Below are 18430 nucleotides of genomic sequence, written 5' to 3'. Positions count from 1 at the left end.
ACTCGTAGGTTAGATATAGTTATCAAGCAGATGGATACCTTATGTTCTTTGTACAATGACGTCCTAGCATGTAGAGCCCCTGCTAAGAATTATGCCTTGTTTTTAATGGAACGATATTTGCAATTGAAAATAAAGGCTATTAAAGCAGGTGCTCCCATACAAATTAATACCCTCGATGATTTTATAAACTGCTGTAAGCACTACAGGGTAAAAGTTCAAAGACTACTGTGTGAGTTTTATTTACATAACCTTGTATTAGACCAGGAGACCGAGCTAAACCCTGGGCCTTTTGTTGGGGATATCCAATTGCAAGCATTTATTTCATTTGGGGTTAATCAAATTAAATGGCTTAAAGCCTATAATGCTTTCCAAAGGCAAGAAAACGGATTAGATTTGTGGGTAAGAGCTGAGCCTAGGGATCTAGTACAGTTGTGGAGAGAACATAGGAACCTCATGAAGACTCCAGGTGTAATTGAAGCATTAGGACCCATTCACACAGCAATCAATCAGCAAGGAATAGAATACTTTTTCACTATTAAAGACCTTGCCATTGATGCGACTAAATTTCGATATCAGATCTCTAATCCGAATATCCAACTCAGGGAGCCATTTAAGTATGAAAATTTTAAGTTAGCCGCCAACCGCTTGCACCTCTATGGCGAAGTCATTTTGAGGGCAGGGCCATCCTGGTTAGGATATAGGTTCCGGAGTCCAATTATTTGGCACCCTGCACTTGGGTACCAAGCCCTGTATGAGATGCCTGAGGGTCAGACAGGCCATTTCTTTGAACACCTAGTTATGCATCATGGCTGTAGACCTCCACATGAGATTCCATCTCCAGCCTACTCTCTCACTGCCTTACATGTCAACTACAATGTTTTCATGACGGCATGAAAAAGGGTAAGCAGGGGGGTGTGTGGAGTACTAAAGAAGGTATGTTTTTGGTACTTATTTCAGCATCTTTTCATTAGAACTTACAAACCTTTTGCATCATGAACTAGGAAAATGATAAGGAATTGTAATAAAACCTGTAAGATTAATGTGCAAAGCGGAAACACTGACAATTGTCATTTTCTTATGCAAAAAGAAGGGAAAACAAAAGATTGTCGTTTTGAAGGAAAGAACCAAGCCGGGTTAACCGTTGTCCCTTTGACGGGGAACCGTATGCAAACAAGGAAAAACAGATCAAAGCGAATCAGCCCTGGAAAGGAAGTGGAGATGTCGGCTTGGCGCAAGAAGGAAAAGAGATAACTGAGAACTAACGGTTCGGCGAATCCCTCAGGATCCTTTGATCTTGAGGGATCGCTGCTTTAACTATTTTTGCACCTAGACATCTTCGCCTTCATCATTATAAAAGAGGCAACATTGTTAGCTCGAGGGGGTCGAATCCTTATGTTTTTATGTAATTTCTCTGAAGATTGAAACTTTGATCATCGAGTCTCGTTGAGAAATGATCTACTGTAATTTCCATTTTATGCATTAATACAAACTCGGTTGCTATTTCGTCCCTGAGTCTGGAATAACTTCAAGCAGTGTACCCTTGGAGGCTAAGGGCCTGGCCCTGGAGGACACTTGCTCCTGTACTATTACGTTGGTTTATGCGTGGTTTTCTTATCAGCATTATTTGGTAATCTGATGTGTTTTGTTAGTTTAAATCACATGCTCTGTTATGTTTACTTTACTGAGACAGAACTATTGCATTGACTCTGCAACGTATCATTGTTCTTCTAGGTGTTGATATAATACTGTCAGTCTTTACAGGATATTATTGTTGTTCAATTACAGAGCCTCTGTGTTGTGCACTTATTCATTGATATTACGAAATTCATCTTAGCGATTATGTTCTTTGCGATTGTTGGATCTATAGACATTGTTGTTCCATTCTGAAACACAGTCGTAATCTTTTATAACTGAGAGTGATAACTGGTTTACCAAGATCAGGTTACTATTAAGGTGTGCCGTGTGCATATATGGTTTTGAAGTGTTGTTCTATAATTCATCATTAATCAGTGCTATTCCATTTTGGTGTGTTGTTCAATTCGTCCTTAAGAGTGAAGGATTGCCATTTGATTCCTGTAGGTCACGATTCGTGCATTTGATCTTGTAGACTAAGGTGTTACTGCTTGCTAGACTTAGTTGCTGTTACAATTTCCTGTTTGCTGTTCTATTTCAGATTTGTTGTTCCATTTCAGATTTGTTGTTCTATTTCTTATTTCGTTGTTCCATTTCTTATCTGCCATTCCATTTCCTGTCCTTTGTTATTTTGGTGTGAAGAACGATCCAGGGCTGTAGTGAGCACTAACATTTACTGCCTGGCTCCCAGATCCACGATCTGATATATGATTTACCTTAGTTCCATCAGTTTACAAAGGGATGAGTTACTGCTACTGAACCCTTGACTGATCAATTGCTTAGTTTTCTAAATGCATAGTTTAATCTTTTGAAGTAGTTTGTTGTAAACAAGCATCCGTTTACTCTTGTATTTCTGAACACTGTACTACTAGCATTACTCTGGCAAATGATAGCCTCAGACTGAGACACTCTTTGAAATAACAAAATGTTCCTGGATTGACAACTAATGTGAGGTAATTAGAGGTGAAAGAGACCCTTTTTATAGCTCGACAGAGGGAAAGAGGCCTTAAAACCTTTATTGTTGGGGTTGTCCATGAAGTGCTAGAAGAAGCGTGGGAACCTTGATATGTTGGAGGATAACAACAACGTCAAGACATTGGTTGTAATCTTTTCTTGAACTAATATATATGCAACTATCGATTGATTTCCTACATGAAATTTCATCTCACATATTTATGGATTAATGTTTCTTGACCTGTTAAGTAGGTTGAATACAATATTGTTTGTTGTTGTTTTCTTGTTTCAGGTGTGCAAAGGAAGGAAATGAAAGATAGCTGGAGCGAGGAAGAAGGATCATCACCAAGAGGAATAGCATTCTAAGAGGTAGGCCCTCTTGATTGATTCCAGCTTAAGGAAATCTTCCATATATTGTCTGTTTGTGACTAGACCCGCTCTCTCAGGCTAGAGGAATTGTTTGTGTTCACACTTAGAATTTACCTGCATCATAATATGTTTCAACAATTTTACAAAGTCCCATGGACTGGATGTTAAACACTTACAAGCTTTCTATGGGGGTTGCATATAGGTTTTCAACCCACCCAAAATTATAATCTTATAAATGTTAGAAATTAAAAGGAAACATAAAGTATATAGGATCTATAACCATTGACATTTGGTCATGGAAGTATCTAATGCCATGGATGTGTGAAGGAATTTTTCCTCAATGTATTGCAAGGCACCTAAGAACGATAACAATGATAGAGAGAAGTTGAAGACTCCTAAAACATGGAAGTTATGCCAATGTCATTGCATGAGTTTATTTATCATCCTTTGGATAATAATGGGATTAACTAATAACTCTAATATAGAAGGAACTCAAGGTATCAATTAGTTATTAGAGAAATACTATTTATTTGGTAATGATATGTATTTCAAGTAGCAAAGAGGAGATTGGATAGATGGTTATGTGTAAGCCTTTTAGAGAACCATAAGGAGTTTTCTTTGGAAACACAAAGTATGTGGAAGATACAATACATGGACGTGAAGATAGACTTCTTGAATGGAGACTTCAAAGAGAACATCTACATGTCTCAACCAAAAGGATTTGTTGTGAAAGGTCAAGAATAGAAGGTACACAAACTCGTCAACTCTTATATGGTCTAGAGAAAGAACCTCACGCATGGTATGAGAAGTGAATTGAGCACATTTTAAATATCCATTTCAAAAATTATAATCTTGATGATGCAATTCTTTTTTCAAGAAAGATGGAAAATTTGTTTTATTTCTTGATGTGTATGTAGATGATCTTTTGATGAAAAGGAAAAATGAAGCATATATCACATCAATAAAGAAAGAATTGAAAAGGGTTTTGAGATGATAGACATGGGAAATTTATGTTGCTAATTGTGTATTGAAGTAAATTAGAATCCAAATCATGTTTTCATTTCCCAAAACATGGAAAATTGGAGAGTTGTTGAACAAATTTGGCATGGAAAATAGTAATCCTCTCTACTCTAATGGAACAAAATTGAAATCTTACATCAAAATAGGGGACTGAATTTCAGATACAATTAAGTATAGATAAAGTCATGGGAGTCTTATCTACTTACCACTATGAGAGCGAAAGTTTGATTTGTAATTCTTGGTATTCTTTGCAAGTTCATGTAAAAAACTTGTGAAGGAGATTGGTGTGTTGCAAAGAGAGTTCTAAAGTACTTGAAAGGAACTAAATATTTTGAACTCAAACACTCTAAGGTGGATGAATTGAAACTTGTTAAGCATTAAGATTCATGATTTGATTGAGATAAGGATATTAGAGTGTCTACTTTAGGATAAATCATGAGTCTTGAATCAACAACTATCTCTTGGAGATTATGCAAGTCTAGAAAATTTCACTATAGAGGTAGAGTATGTGACTACTACAAATTTAATAAAGAAGATTGTGTTGCTCAAGAGTATACTAGAGGATATGAAGGAGAAAGAGTTAAACCCTACTCTATTTTTTTATAACACTTCTGCAATTAGGTCGGACAAAAATCCTAGATTTTGTGATTGAACCAAGAAAATAGACACAAAGTACTATGTGATTTGACATTATCTGATTGTTCCATGATTGAAAAGCTTGTAGACATAATTACAAAATCACTTGGAAGAGAAAAGTTTGAAAAGTTTATAAAGATTATTATACTTACAAGCACCCCTTTAGACTAAGGGGGGATTGTTTGATGCCTAATCCTAGAGATTATGATATTTTGTAAATAATTAGATTAGGAGAAATATGAAGAGTTATCAAACCTCTAAAGATGAAACCAAAGATCACTTAAACATTGTATTTATATATGGATCATTTTTTAATTTAAAGATCTTCATGTGTGGATTTATTCAATCATTTAATTGTCAAGTTACCTTCAACTAATATTAGAATGTATGAAGAGGAAAAATGTCACAATTTTTTACATTATTTGTTAGATTTATTGGATAATATTGTTATGTCCATTGGATTGAGGAAGTAGTTGCACTCTTTTTATTACAATAATTTATGGAAAAATCCATGGATATTATTGCTGGGTATGTGTTATATTCTTTGCATGACTAGCCCAACATGCAATTTACTGCACTGGGCATAGTGGGAGAGTCATGATGAGGTAGAGTAACCCCTTGTATAGAGGATTATGGGGGGTAGTAGCCCCCTCTGTGAATGGGGTTTGGTGTTAGAAAGTGTTGTCACTGATGTCAAAGGTGTTTTCATAAACTAGCAAAGATTATTAATGTCAAAGGTGGTTTTAGGGAGATTGTTAGAACAACATTGTCATTGAGGATAAAGGTGGTTCAAGAGCCTAATATTTGGAGCCATTTTAGGTATAGAATATCTACTCAGTTTCTCCAACAAAGTGTTGTGATGGATAGGCATTGGAAATAAATTTCCAATGGTGTATGGAACTTTGAAAAATACCTCTAAGATCAAGATTTATGGCTAGTCAAAGAGTTTGCAGGTAAAGGAGTAAACAATCTAGGGTTTTGGGCCTCAAGGTTCCTTAAAAGATGGAAACATTCCCGTCAACTTTTGTGCAACACATATATCACCTCGGCCCTTTTCATATCAACTAATTTCACAAGCGCGACGAGGTCCCAAGATCAAGATGGGAAAAGTCCTCCTTAATTTCCATGAAACAGTCTTGTCTTGACCCATTTTTATATGACAGATTACATTCTAATTCCCAAGGGTCGGAGGTCCCAAAATAAAGCAGCTATCCCCATCAATTGCAATGCAAAATTTCACATATCACCCTATAAATATGTACATTTCTCCCCATAAACGGTTCTCACCTTGGTCATTGTCAAATGGGCACACACATTAGTGATGGATAACGCACCATGTGTACCAAGCCACCATCGAATAATGTGAGGGGGGCCAAGCCCCATTATAGTTTAAAGGGAAGGGGGGGTCCAATGTTTTGATTCATGCACAAACCACTCAGTAGTTTCTGTTGGACCTCAGCCTTAAATTTTATATAAAGGAATTCATCAAAAAACACAAGCCCGAGACCCCTCTTCTGTACAGTGACATGGATAATAGGATAACATGGACTAATGTTAGGAACACAAATGGTGCACTCCAATTCGACGATAGTGATGAGGTGGAGCCATGGTGGCATGATGACATCAACAATCTAGGATCCCAAGATGACATCAGCCAGAGATGATGTGGTAGTCTAGGACATTAACATGTGGCATGCAGATTTGACATTTTTAGGTGCCCAAGTGGGTAAAAAATGTATGACACGTGGCACCCCCATTGAAGGACATATGGAATATGGTGATGTAAGCATGTCGTTTTTCACCTCAATGGTTTTTGAAATGGAATACAAAGGAAATGACCAATGGAAGAGGTCAATATGGAAACATTTCCATCGCCTGCTAATTTATCAATACATGGGGAAAAGTGCCAAGGTTGTATTTTTTGTGTTAATGAAAAGTGGTTAGCTGAAATGTTTAAGCACTTTCGTCCCTTAGGCCATTTATTTAGCACTCAAGCCTTTGGGCTCAATATAAAGTGATTGAGGGCATATATCAAGGGGCATGGCCATTTCCAAATCTATAGTCTTGATACAAAAGGTGCTTCAGGAACTATATACAAGTTGCTCTACAGTGTTGATTAAGCCCTAATCTAGTTTCAATGCATATTTGGCAACACTTTGCTCTATTTCGTAGCTATTCCAAATTTGGTAGTCAACTAAAGTTAGAAATGCATTTAAAACCCGAGATAAAACCTATAACATTCTAGAATTACCAAAATCAATAGATAAACTCAGGAATTCACTACAGATCAACATGAAAAGGGGAAAAGTAAATTATTCACATTATGGACATTGATAAATCTATTAAAACAAGTGAACAATAAGTTAAATAGAAGAAAAAGAGTTGAAGTTAACTAAACATAAACAATAAAATTAGTAGCTCAAATTTATTTATAACCAACATTGATATGAACAAAATGAAATAGATCAAATATTAGAGAATCGTATTTTATCAATGTTGAAGGTGTTTTTATGGTGATTTTGTAGTAGAGAATACATTAGTGATCAACATGAATTGGAATTGGTTTATGAGGTGATTGGTATATGTGAATGCATTGGTGAATGAAATGAGTCATTTATTGCAATCAGAGGTGTGAGATAAAGAAAGAGAATTATTTTATCAATGGAAATTTGTTGATTCGAGTTTGAAAATGAATAAAAGAGGGATAAACATAGACAACAAGTTGGTGCCTACACTTCAAGAAGTCGGTTCTTCCATCTAAGTCGGTGTCTGAAGAATAGCTTAGGGGTTGGTGCCTCTGTAAGTGGGTGCTTGCAAAATTGAGGAGTGGTTTCTTCTTGTAAGATGATTATATGCTTACAAGAAGGGAGTGGGTGCTTCCTACTAGTGGTTTCTAGAGAAACACATCAGGGGTCAGTTCTCCTTTCATTTGATGTTGATAAATCAATGAGTGGTTTCTTCCTTTTGGTTGGTTCCATAGAACATATTATAACAGCAAGTCGAAGCTTTCCTTTGCAAAAGGAATTAAGAAAATGATTGGAGATACGTCTGTTGTCTTCATGTATTGCATATGTGTATGCTAATATGTGTTTCATATGTTAATTGATGATGATTATTAAATTATTTTTTGATAAATAGATTGAAAAGTATAAATTGGCAATAGTTGTATAATTTGGTCACTATATCGATTCACCCCCCCCCCCCCCCCACCCGCCCTCTCAGTATTGTACTGGTTTCTCATAATTAGTATCAGAGCAAGGTTCCTTCAAGATCAATCTAATAGTCAGAAGGAAGATCAAGGATCATGGAAAACAAGGATTGGATTACCCCAGATGGAGTTCCATGTTTGAATGGGTCAAATTATACAACTTTGAAGGTAAGAATGGAAATCTACTTAAAATCCCTTGACTTTGATGTATGGTTTTCAGTAGAATATGGAATAAAAAACAATTAGTTTAATGCACAAGCTAAGGAGGAAATCTTGAATGGGTGTCTAAGTCATGATATTAAAAACTAATTAGTTATGAGACTGCAAAAGAGATATAGGATGACTTGAAGTGCATCTATGATAAAGGTTCTGAAGCTACAGGTGATATCAAGAAGTCTCCTTTGAAGTGTGGAGAACAGAATGGCTCAAAGAAGATTGAAGATCATAAATTAGAAAAGGAAGAAAATTCCCATGTATCAAATGGATACATCATTTACCATCACTCAGAGGATAAAAAGGAGATGAAATATATAAGTAAGTTGTTGTTATGTTGTTATTGTAGAACAATAAGATGCCTATCTTCTAGATGTTCACATGCAAGTTATGAAGAAAGAGATATATGTACATATAGTAGTAGTAAAGAAGAACCTATATTCATAGCTATAGGAGATCTAGATGCTACTCAAGAAATAATGGGTGCACCTCTAGTAGTGAGTAAGAAGCAACATATCACATGTCTACATAAGAATCCCTAGACATAGAAAGGGAATAAGATATTGAATGAAATGAAAGTGAAATATACTCTGGATGTGAATCTAGTAGATATTCTAATGAATCAAAAGTTCTTGATGAAGAGATTTATTTTTGAAGATCACTTATATCTGCTTTTGAAGAAATCAAGAAGATTACAACTACAAATAAAAGACTAGAAGCTGAGATTATTGCATTAAAAGACCAAATATCACAATATCATAAGCTTGAAAAGAGTACTAAAATCTTGGATGAGATTCCCAATATCCAATTATCTCCCCTTATCAAGGTTGGACTTGGATATAAAGAAGAATCATACTCTAAGAAGGTAAAATGAGAAAACCATGTTGAAGAAGATAAAGAATCTAAAAACAATGACGCTAAAGGTAAGCTATCCCTCAAGTGTTTCAATTGTGATAAAGCAAGTCCTTATTCTTCTAAGTGTACAAAAAAAAGAATCAATAGCATAAAAGGAAAATAAACAAGTTGTTTTAGCCACAACAAGTAATTTCTCAAGGAAGTATTTCAAACAACCATGATGATCGAATGAAGAATCATTGGAGGTCCTTTTCCCCTCAAGGAAAAAAGAATCAACAAAAAAATACCTTTAGATACCAAAGCTTCTTTAGTGGCCACTATTTTTCTTACAATAATCTTGGACACAAAGCAACGAGTTGTAGATATTATGCAAGAAATAAAAATGCATTGATAACTAACAACAAAGACACAGATCATATAATAAAGGAACAATGAGGATATATTTACTATAACAATAAGAGAAGCATGCTGAAAGGAGCAAGAAATCAACAAAGATTTGAATTTTGGAGGAATATTAATAGATATGATTATGATATTCCCATTGTGGACCTCTCTGAAAGTATAAGTTGCAATAAACACAAACCTCAAATAGTCAAAACGAGCAACATTCCAATTATTCCTCTATAGCAGAATAAGAAAATAACAAGCTCAAAGAAAGTAGAACTAAAAGAAATATGCAGTTTGGATCTATATAGTAGAAAGAAGGATGACCCATGGAAAAAATGTTTAGGTTATAACAGTAAGTTACTAGGATTCTTAAGACAATTCATACAAAAGGAAAATGTTGAAAATGTAGCGAGGAGTGGTTTCTTTGACTTCTGCCTTAGTCAAAGATGCCAATTTGAATTCAATGTCATAGATGCTTGAGTTAGATTTTAGTTAGCATGAGTGATGTTTCCTATCACTAAGTTATTGTCAGTTAATTCAGGTTGGATGGCTTTCAATGACTCGTGGACCAGTTGATGGCTAAAACTAGCTAACTAGTGGAGTTATCTCTAGTGTCTATCAGTCAACTAATCTCTAGTTATAAAATAGAGATAGTTATGAGTTTAGTTGAGTAGTTTACTTTATGTTAACTCAAATTACTCTTATTTAACTAGTTGTGCAAGGAAATAGGAGAAATTCCTAATTTTTAAGGGAAATTTTTCGTTAAGAAATAGGAGCTCCTAGAAAGCCTTATTTTCCTAAGTGTTGGGAAAATCTTGTAGAGATTTGATCAGTATTGCAGGGAGGTTTAAGCTCGAAGTAGACTCTATATAATAGATTAGATTGCTCAATTGATTAAATACACGCAAGAGGGGTTTTTCCCAGTTGGGTTACCCATATAAATTTTGTGTTCTATGGGTGATTGTGTTTCTATTCATTATTTTCTTTCCGCAAAATTTTGGTAGAGAATTATTGTGTCTTTTATAATCAATTTTCTCTCATTAGCAGTTGCAAGGTTTAAAATATTTTTTACTTGGTATTAAAGTTGAAAACAAGATAGAAAATGAGTTCTTTGATCAGATTCAAAGTGCATTGAATAGGAGATCAATTAGTGTAGGAATTCTACAAGTGCAAGAATCATGTCAGTTTATGGATTGAGGAAAGAGAATGCACTAGAAGGGACTTTGAATTTATTTGCATGGAAGGATAGAGTGGAGGTTGTATTAGATGCTAATGGGGTTTGGGAACACATCAACACTGATATTCCTAAACCTCCTGCATCATATGCACACCAACTAACTCAATGGAGGAAGAACATTGCCAAAGCTAGGAGGATGATCCTCGAAGTAGTTAGAGACCATATTGTTGCTAATTTTCATGGGAAGGAAACCCCATTCCAGATGTGGAAGGTCCTTATTGATCTATTTTAAAGCAGTAGTGATGCCAAAAAACTTGCTTTGAAGAACAAATTGAGGAAAATTTGAATGGGAAAGGATGAACCTATTGTTACATATCTTTCTAGGTTTTCTCAAGTAAGGGATGAAATTGGAGGTGTTGGAGAGAAAATTCCACCAACAGAGTTGTGAGCCTTGCTCTTCTTTGGCTTCACAAATCTTGGAATAGTTTCCAAGATGAAGTGAATGGCAGAGATAAGCTCCCTAATTTGGAGAGACTATGTTAAGATATTGTGCAGGAAAACATAAGGAGGAATATAAGGGATGGAGTCTCAACTACGACAGAAAATGAGGAGAAATTTTCGTTAGCTGACAAAGGGGATATATCAAAGGGAAAGAAGGCCAAAGGCAAAATCAAGACTAGTCAGAATGGAGGCAAAGAAAATAAGGATCTTAGCAAGATCAAGTGTTTTCATTGTCATGAGTTTGGACATTATGCTACAAAATGTTCTAGCAAGAAATCCAACATGGCATGTTGCAAGAGCAACGAGAGGAGAAGCAATCTCTTCTCATTTCAAATTGGATTTCTCCTTGATAGCTTGCATGGAAAGCTTAGTACAAGGTAATTTGTGGTACATTGACTCAGGGGATTCATTCCACATGACAGGGATTGAAGATCTCTTCAGCAGTTTGGAGGAGAAAGGCATGCAATTCCATATCTAGCTTAGAGATGATGGCAGATACTTGACCAAACAAGTTGGTACAATGAGCTTTAAGAGGGTGTTTGGTTCCCTTCTCCATCTCAAGAATGTGATGTTTGTTCCAAGATTGAAGGAAAACCTTGTCTTAGTAGCAACCATTGAATACAAAGGGTATTATGTTGTATTCAACAAAGGGAAGGCCTACCTCCAACATTTTTCTTTAGGACAAGTCAAGTAGAATGGGGATAGGATCGAGAACCTCTACAAATTGGAGGTTGATGTATAAGAAATATTGAGAAGAAAGGTAGAGAGTTCCCAGAGTAGAGATGGGATGATTGAGTGGGAGTAGGATAAAGCTCTCAAGATGGATCCTCAACTAGTATCTTAGTTTCAATCTAGGATAGTTGGAATTTGGGTTGACTAGTAGGATGATGATGATGAGGACCATAGCCTAGGGTGAGTGGAGGCAACCACTCAGTCATAGACTTCCAATATATGGAAAGTTTGAGTCATGTGGGCAGAAGATTTGGTTACGGGATCTCAGAATAAAGTTGAGTCTCCCAGCACCAAGAAGCAGACACCTAGATACACAATGTACATGGATCTTTCTAGTTCAGAGGGAGCAGCAATAGCAATAGAGAACTTGGTAGAGCTGAAGACAAATCTAGGTGGACAAGGCTCTTCCAAGAAGCCCTGCCTTGCTAAGAGGAAGTGTTGAAAATGTAGCAAGGAATGGATTCTTTGACTTGTGCCTTAGTCAAAGATGCCAATTCGAATTCAATCTCATAGATGCTTGAGTTAGTTGTCAGTTGACATGAGTGATGTGACCTATCAGTGAGTTATTGTCAGTTAATTCGAGTTAGATGCCTTTCAGTGAGTTGTGGACCAATTGAGGGCTAAAATTAGATAACTAGTGGAGTTATCTCTAGTGTTTATTAGTTAATTGATCTCTAGTTATAGATTAAAGATAATTATGAGTTTAGTTGAGTAGTTGGCTTTCTGTTAACTCAACTTACTCTTAGTTATATAGTTGCAACAACTAAAATTATCCCTAGTAGGTCATGTAATTTGAATTGCCTATCGAGATTGAATGAAGGCCAAACTATATTTATTATGGTACACAAGTTTTTGTGGGTAGAGCTTGAGAAGAAAGAAGAGAAATTCTCTTGGGAATTGCACAAGTAAATAGGAGAAATTCCTATTTTTTAGGGGCAAAATTATGCTAGGAAATAGGAACTCCTAGCAGGCCTTATTTTCCTAAGTGTTGGGAAAGTCTTGTAGATATTTGATCAATATTGCAAGGAGCTTTAGGCTTGAATAAAATTCTATGTAATAGATTAGATTGCTCAATTGATTAAATACAAGCAAGAGGGGTTTTTCCCAATTGGGTTCCCTATATAAATTTTGTATTATATGGGTGATTGTGTTTCTTTTGTGATCATTTTTATCTCATTAGAAGTTGCAAGGTTTCAAGGATTTTCTATAGAAAAACTTGCTCAAAGCATGTTATCAGAAGAAGGTGATGCCACTATCAAGACTCATCACACCAAGGTATGAAAGAAGAGGGAAAATAATCTACTCAAAGGGAGTAGATCCCTTGTCCATATTCACTGAAAAGAAGAGGATGGCTTCAAGTGAAGCCAAAGATGTCACATGTGAGGAGCAGGAAGGAATATACTAGGTAATGCATTTGAATGTTTAAGGAAAGACTACCTTTTGCTTTAAATTGTTTATCGAGTTTTCGGAAGTTGTTGGTGTTCATGTAATGTATTATGCTATGCCTACTATGGTTTGTTACTATTCTTTTATCTTATTACCACATGTTGTTGAAGCATAATAATGATGTCGAGAATTGAATGTTATGCTAAGTTAATGAATTTATTGATGCTAAGAATAATGAGTTAGAATACTATTATTGCAAGAGTATATTGTTGGTGTACTGATATCATAATAAGTGTGTACGAATGTGGATGATAGAGGATGGAATTACTATTGATGTTGCTTGACTGTTCAAATTTTATACCATAGGATATGATGAGTAATCCAAAATTGTATCATTAACAATTGGTATCAACAATTGGTGTTAGCATCAACCATTGTACCATTTGCAGTTTGAATTGGTACCAATAATGATAGCAGTAGTACCTATTTGGAGTAGCTCGATCTCAAGAGGATATAAGAGATATGGTGATAATGGTGAGTTTGCTCAAAGGAAGTGAGAACAGACTCACAAATGGAAACACCAGTAATAACTGAATAGTCATTTATATCTGATGATGGCAGCAGCGTTAGAATGAAAACAACCTAAAGCGCAAAATAGATCTGCTCTCATTAATCGACTTTGTTCTTATTCGAATGAAAGTCCTTTCATATAATTTACAAATCTCCTTAACAAACTTTTCAAAACCTCTATAAATTATTTTCTAACTGTTCATTCGCATTTCTAAACGCCTTTTATATGCAACCTTCATGTAAACACTGCGCTGACAAATTAATCGATTGAACAGTTCCATCCACTTCGAAGTCGATGAACATATGCACACCACGGACAGCTCCGATCATAACAGAGATGGGGACGCAAGAGTTAGTGAGGGCAGGTTCGCTCTCGGCGCTATATCTGCAAAGGGAACCATCTGCATAACAATCGATTTAGGGCGATCTACATCGCATGAAACCACGCATCAACAGTTAACACACATATACCAATTGCGCACTGGAAAACGCCAAACAACCCGATCCGATTCAAACTGAAGTCACCATGCGTTATCATTGCACTGCTCCATAGATTCCGGCCCGATCGAGTCAGAAACGCCAATTGCTTTCAATTGACCCAATCCCGATGCGATATACTCGCATTCGTCAAATGACACGGTTATAATATTTGTGCATATCGATTGACCGATATCCGAAACGCATTACAACGCATTTTCTACAATCGGCGGTCACACAAACATATAGATATATCGTTCATTACCACATCTAACACCCCAATCAAACTCCGATGCGCGATCTTAGGAATCTGTGGTTGCAAAATTCCATGTGTTCCGATCCGATCCAATCGGAGATCGGAGATCATGTTTCAACTATTCTCAACTCTGCGTTTTAAAGTTCCTATCCGAAATCGGATTCGGCAAGCCCAATTGCTGGTTCACCAAAAGTGACCCACGCTTGATCCGACGCCTCGGACCCAATCTCTCCCCGGTAAAATTTACAAGATCTTTAATATTAAAACTAAAACGCAATCACATTCAATCACAGAATTCAACACACAAACTTTTCCAGTTTTGCATACATCGCCACACACAATGTGAACTTATTTATAAACAGAGTCCATGCGTTTATTCCATTTGTATAAAAAAACCACCTCTATTACACACAACACACAGTTTTTTTCACAATCTTTTGAGCTCTCGCTCTCCAAGATCACACACTCAAAACTCCCCCCGTCACACCTTCAACCTTTCTCTAATTTATACAAATATGAGAAACTATTCTTCTCAGAATAGATTTCTTCTAGAGTTTCTCAACAAACTAATACCCCTATTATTTAGCATTTTCCCTATTTTGGTTCTATTCCACGCAGGGAAAGAAACCAACTCTATTATTATGCCGTATTTAATTAAACAACTACAATTCTCCTAAAATAGATAGCAAATTTAATAAAATATATTATTTAAACTATTTCTAAGTCTAATATATTTTTAACTAGCCACAACATGTGACCAAGATGTCACATTGCTGGCTAAGTGCTTGATGCTCCTGCATCAGACTCCCGGGGAAGAAAACTAATCTTGTAGTTGTTTGGAGTTGATCCTCATTCTCTGTAGCTCTGCTGACGTCCTCTACTGGTTCCTCTTTCCACTTGGTCAAACACTGATAATGAGTCTGACTCCTGGTTCTCTTTAGCACTTTCTTTTTCCTTTTCCCTGCTTTGGGCTTCCGTCTGTTATGGGGTCTCTTTGTGGTTCTTCTTTTGCCTTTTAGTATAGGTACTATTCTGCAATACATGACTAAATCACCTGTTTGGAATTCCTTTTTCCGCCTCCTCATATCGGCTCGCTGCTTGTCTTTGCTACTGCATTCCTGCCATCTGCTTTTGACATCTCCCTCAAATATGCTTCTAGGAGTTAGCCAATTCACATCTACTTGGATCTTCTTCAGATCCCATTTCAGCTCTTCTTTAGAAACTGCATATTCCTTCAAATCTTCATTCTTCACCCTGATGGTGATTTTATATAAGGCTCGAGAATTTGAATTCATGCGCCATTCAACTTCTTTCTTCGGACTGAGTGCTATTGGCATAGCACATGGATTAAGGCTTCCACTGATTAGCCATTTATCCATCAACTCTTTCACTTGTGTTCCAGCTTCGACATTTTCCTGCATTACCCTGTAGGCTACTTTATTCGACACACTGACTCCCGATATTAGATCATTATGTTCACTAATACTCCTGATGGGTAACAACTCATCCATAACAATATCAGCACAATCATTCAAGAAATTCTGAATTTCTTCAGGTAAATCTTCTAAATTTGTAGAAGTTAAAATTACCTTGGGTTTGCCAACACTAGTAAGATGCATCTCCTTACCCTTCTCATCTTCCTGCAACAGGATCTTCTCATTCATCAATGTAACACTGTTTCCAGCTGCTTCTTGATCAGCTTCAGCTTTCAACGGCAGTAGTGTATGCTTATTCCCATATTTTTCCAAAGTATAAGTATTTCTTCTGCCATCATGAATGGCATTTCGGTCAAATTTCCAGGGCCTTCCAAGCAATATGTGGCATACATCTATCGGCATTACATCACATAAAATGACATCATTATAAGTACCAATCTGAATTTCAACTTGACATTGTTCAGTTACAAAAATTTGATGGCCCTCTTGAAGCCACGATACTTTGTAAGGAGTGGGGTGTATTGTTCTCTCCAACTTCAACTTGTCCACCATCTCTGTAGAAACAAGGTTGTCAGTACTACCGCTATCAATTATCAACTTGCAACACTTACCCTTGGACTTACATACAGTTCAGAATAAAGTCTTCCTTTGAACTGGTTCTTTGGCTTCCTTAGCTCCTTCCAGTAATACCCTCTTCAGTAATAAGGACTCTCCGTCTTCTGGTGGTTCCTCTTTAGCTTCAGGTTGAGGAATCTCTTCCTTGGCTTCTGCAACATTCACGTTGCGCTGGTTTGCTGATCTCTGATGAGGACAATCCCATTGTACATGTCCCCATTCACCACATGCAAAGCACCGGACATCTCTTCCTCGGCCTCTGCCTCTGGGCACAAACCTTCCACGGCCAAAATCTCCTCTTTGTGGTGCTCTATTGCTCGCACTCCCTGCCTCATTTTGAGAGTGTTGAACTTTGGATTCAAGTATCCTTCCTTCTTTTGCTGGATTCTTACCTCTGTTTCTCTGGTTTTGTTTGCGCAACAGTTTTTCCTCTGCCTTCAAGGCTGCTTGATAGGCATCCTCAACAGTTTTCAAACTTAACAGGATAATCTCATCTTGGATCTCATACCTTAGCCCATTAATATACCTGGCTACTTTCTCCAAATCATCTTCTACATGCCCTGTTCTGATATTTAACCTGTAAAATTCTTCAGTGTATTCTTTAACAGACATTCCTTTCTGCTTCAGATTTTGCATCTGCTTAAAAAGATTCAAATGATAGTCTTTAGGCAAAAACTTGGCTTTCAGTTTACTTACCATTTTATCCCACTGCTTGATCTTAGATTTCCCCTTTCTCGCTCTTGATGTCTGTAACTCGTCCCACCAGATGGCTGCATGGCCCTTCAGTCTAGTGACTGCAAACTTCACCCTCTTATTCTCCTCAATCTCTTCATAATCGAAATACTGATCTATGGATCTGATCCAATCCATGAGCTCCTCGGCATTTAAACTTCCTTCATACATAGGAATTTCTATCTTGGGTTTTCTTCCAACTTTTGCCAGCATCTTGAGGACTTTGGCAGTTTCATTTTCTTCTCCTGCTTCCTCCTCTTCATCAGATTCTTCTGAAGAACTCTCAGTTCTCTCATCAGGTGCTCTTCTCTGGGCTGTTTCCATTGTCTCCATTCGTTCACGCAGTCTCCGCACTTCTTCTATCAGGACTGCATGTGGTTCTGGTCTTCCTCGACCAATTCCTCGCCTTGGCGGCATCTTTGCTGCAACACCTGTGACTGGCTCTGATACCAAAAATGATGATGGCAGCAGCGTTAGAATGAAAACAACCTAAAGCGCAAAATAGATCTGCTCTCAGTAATCGACTTTGTTCTTATTCGAACGAAAGTCCTTTCATATAATTTACAAATCTCCTTAACAAACTTTTCAAAACCTCTATAAATTATTTTCTAACTGTTCATTCGCATTTCTAAACGCCTTTTATATGCAACCTTCATGTAAACACTGCGCTGACAAATTAATCGATTGAACAGTTCCATCCACTTCGAAGTCGATGAACATATGCACACCACGGACAGCTCGGATCATAACAGAGATGGGGACGTAAGAGTTAGTGAGGGCAGGTTCGCTCTCGGCGCTATATCTGCAAAGGGAACCATCTGCATAACAATCGATTTAGGGCGATCTACATCGCATGAAACCATGCATCAATAGTTAACAGTGAACACACATGTACCAATTACGCACTGGAAAATGCCAAACAACCTGATCCAATTCAAACTGAAGTCACCATGCGTTATCATTGCACTGCTCCATAGATTCCGGCCCGATCGAGTCAGAAACGCCAATTGCTTTCAATTGACCCAATCCCGATGCGATATACTCGCATTCGTCAAATGACACGGTTATAATATTTGTGCATATCGATTGACCGATATCCAAAACGCATTACAACGCATTTTCTACAATCGGCGGTCACACAAACATATAGATATATCGTTCATTACCACATCTAACACCCCAATCAAACTCCGATGCGCGATCTCAGGAATCTGTGGTTGCAAAATTCCGGTGTTCCGATCCGATCCAATCGGAGATCGGAGATCATGTTTCAA

The sequence above is a fragment of the Pinus tabuliformis genome, chromosome 6 (assembly GCF_031772625.1).
Source record: "Pinus tabuliformis cultivar Carrire ecotype Pingquan chromosome 6, CPIR1, whole genome shotgun sequence".
In the NCBI taxonomy this organism is placed as follows: domain Eukaryota; kingdom Viridiplantae; phylum Streptophyta; class Pinopsida; order Pinales; family Pinaceae; genus Pinus; species Pinus tabuliformis.
This window is presented reverse-complemented; position numbering follows the sequence as displayed.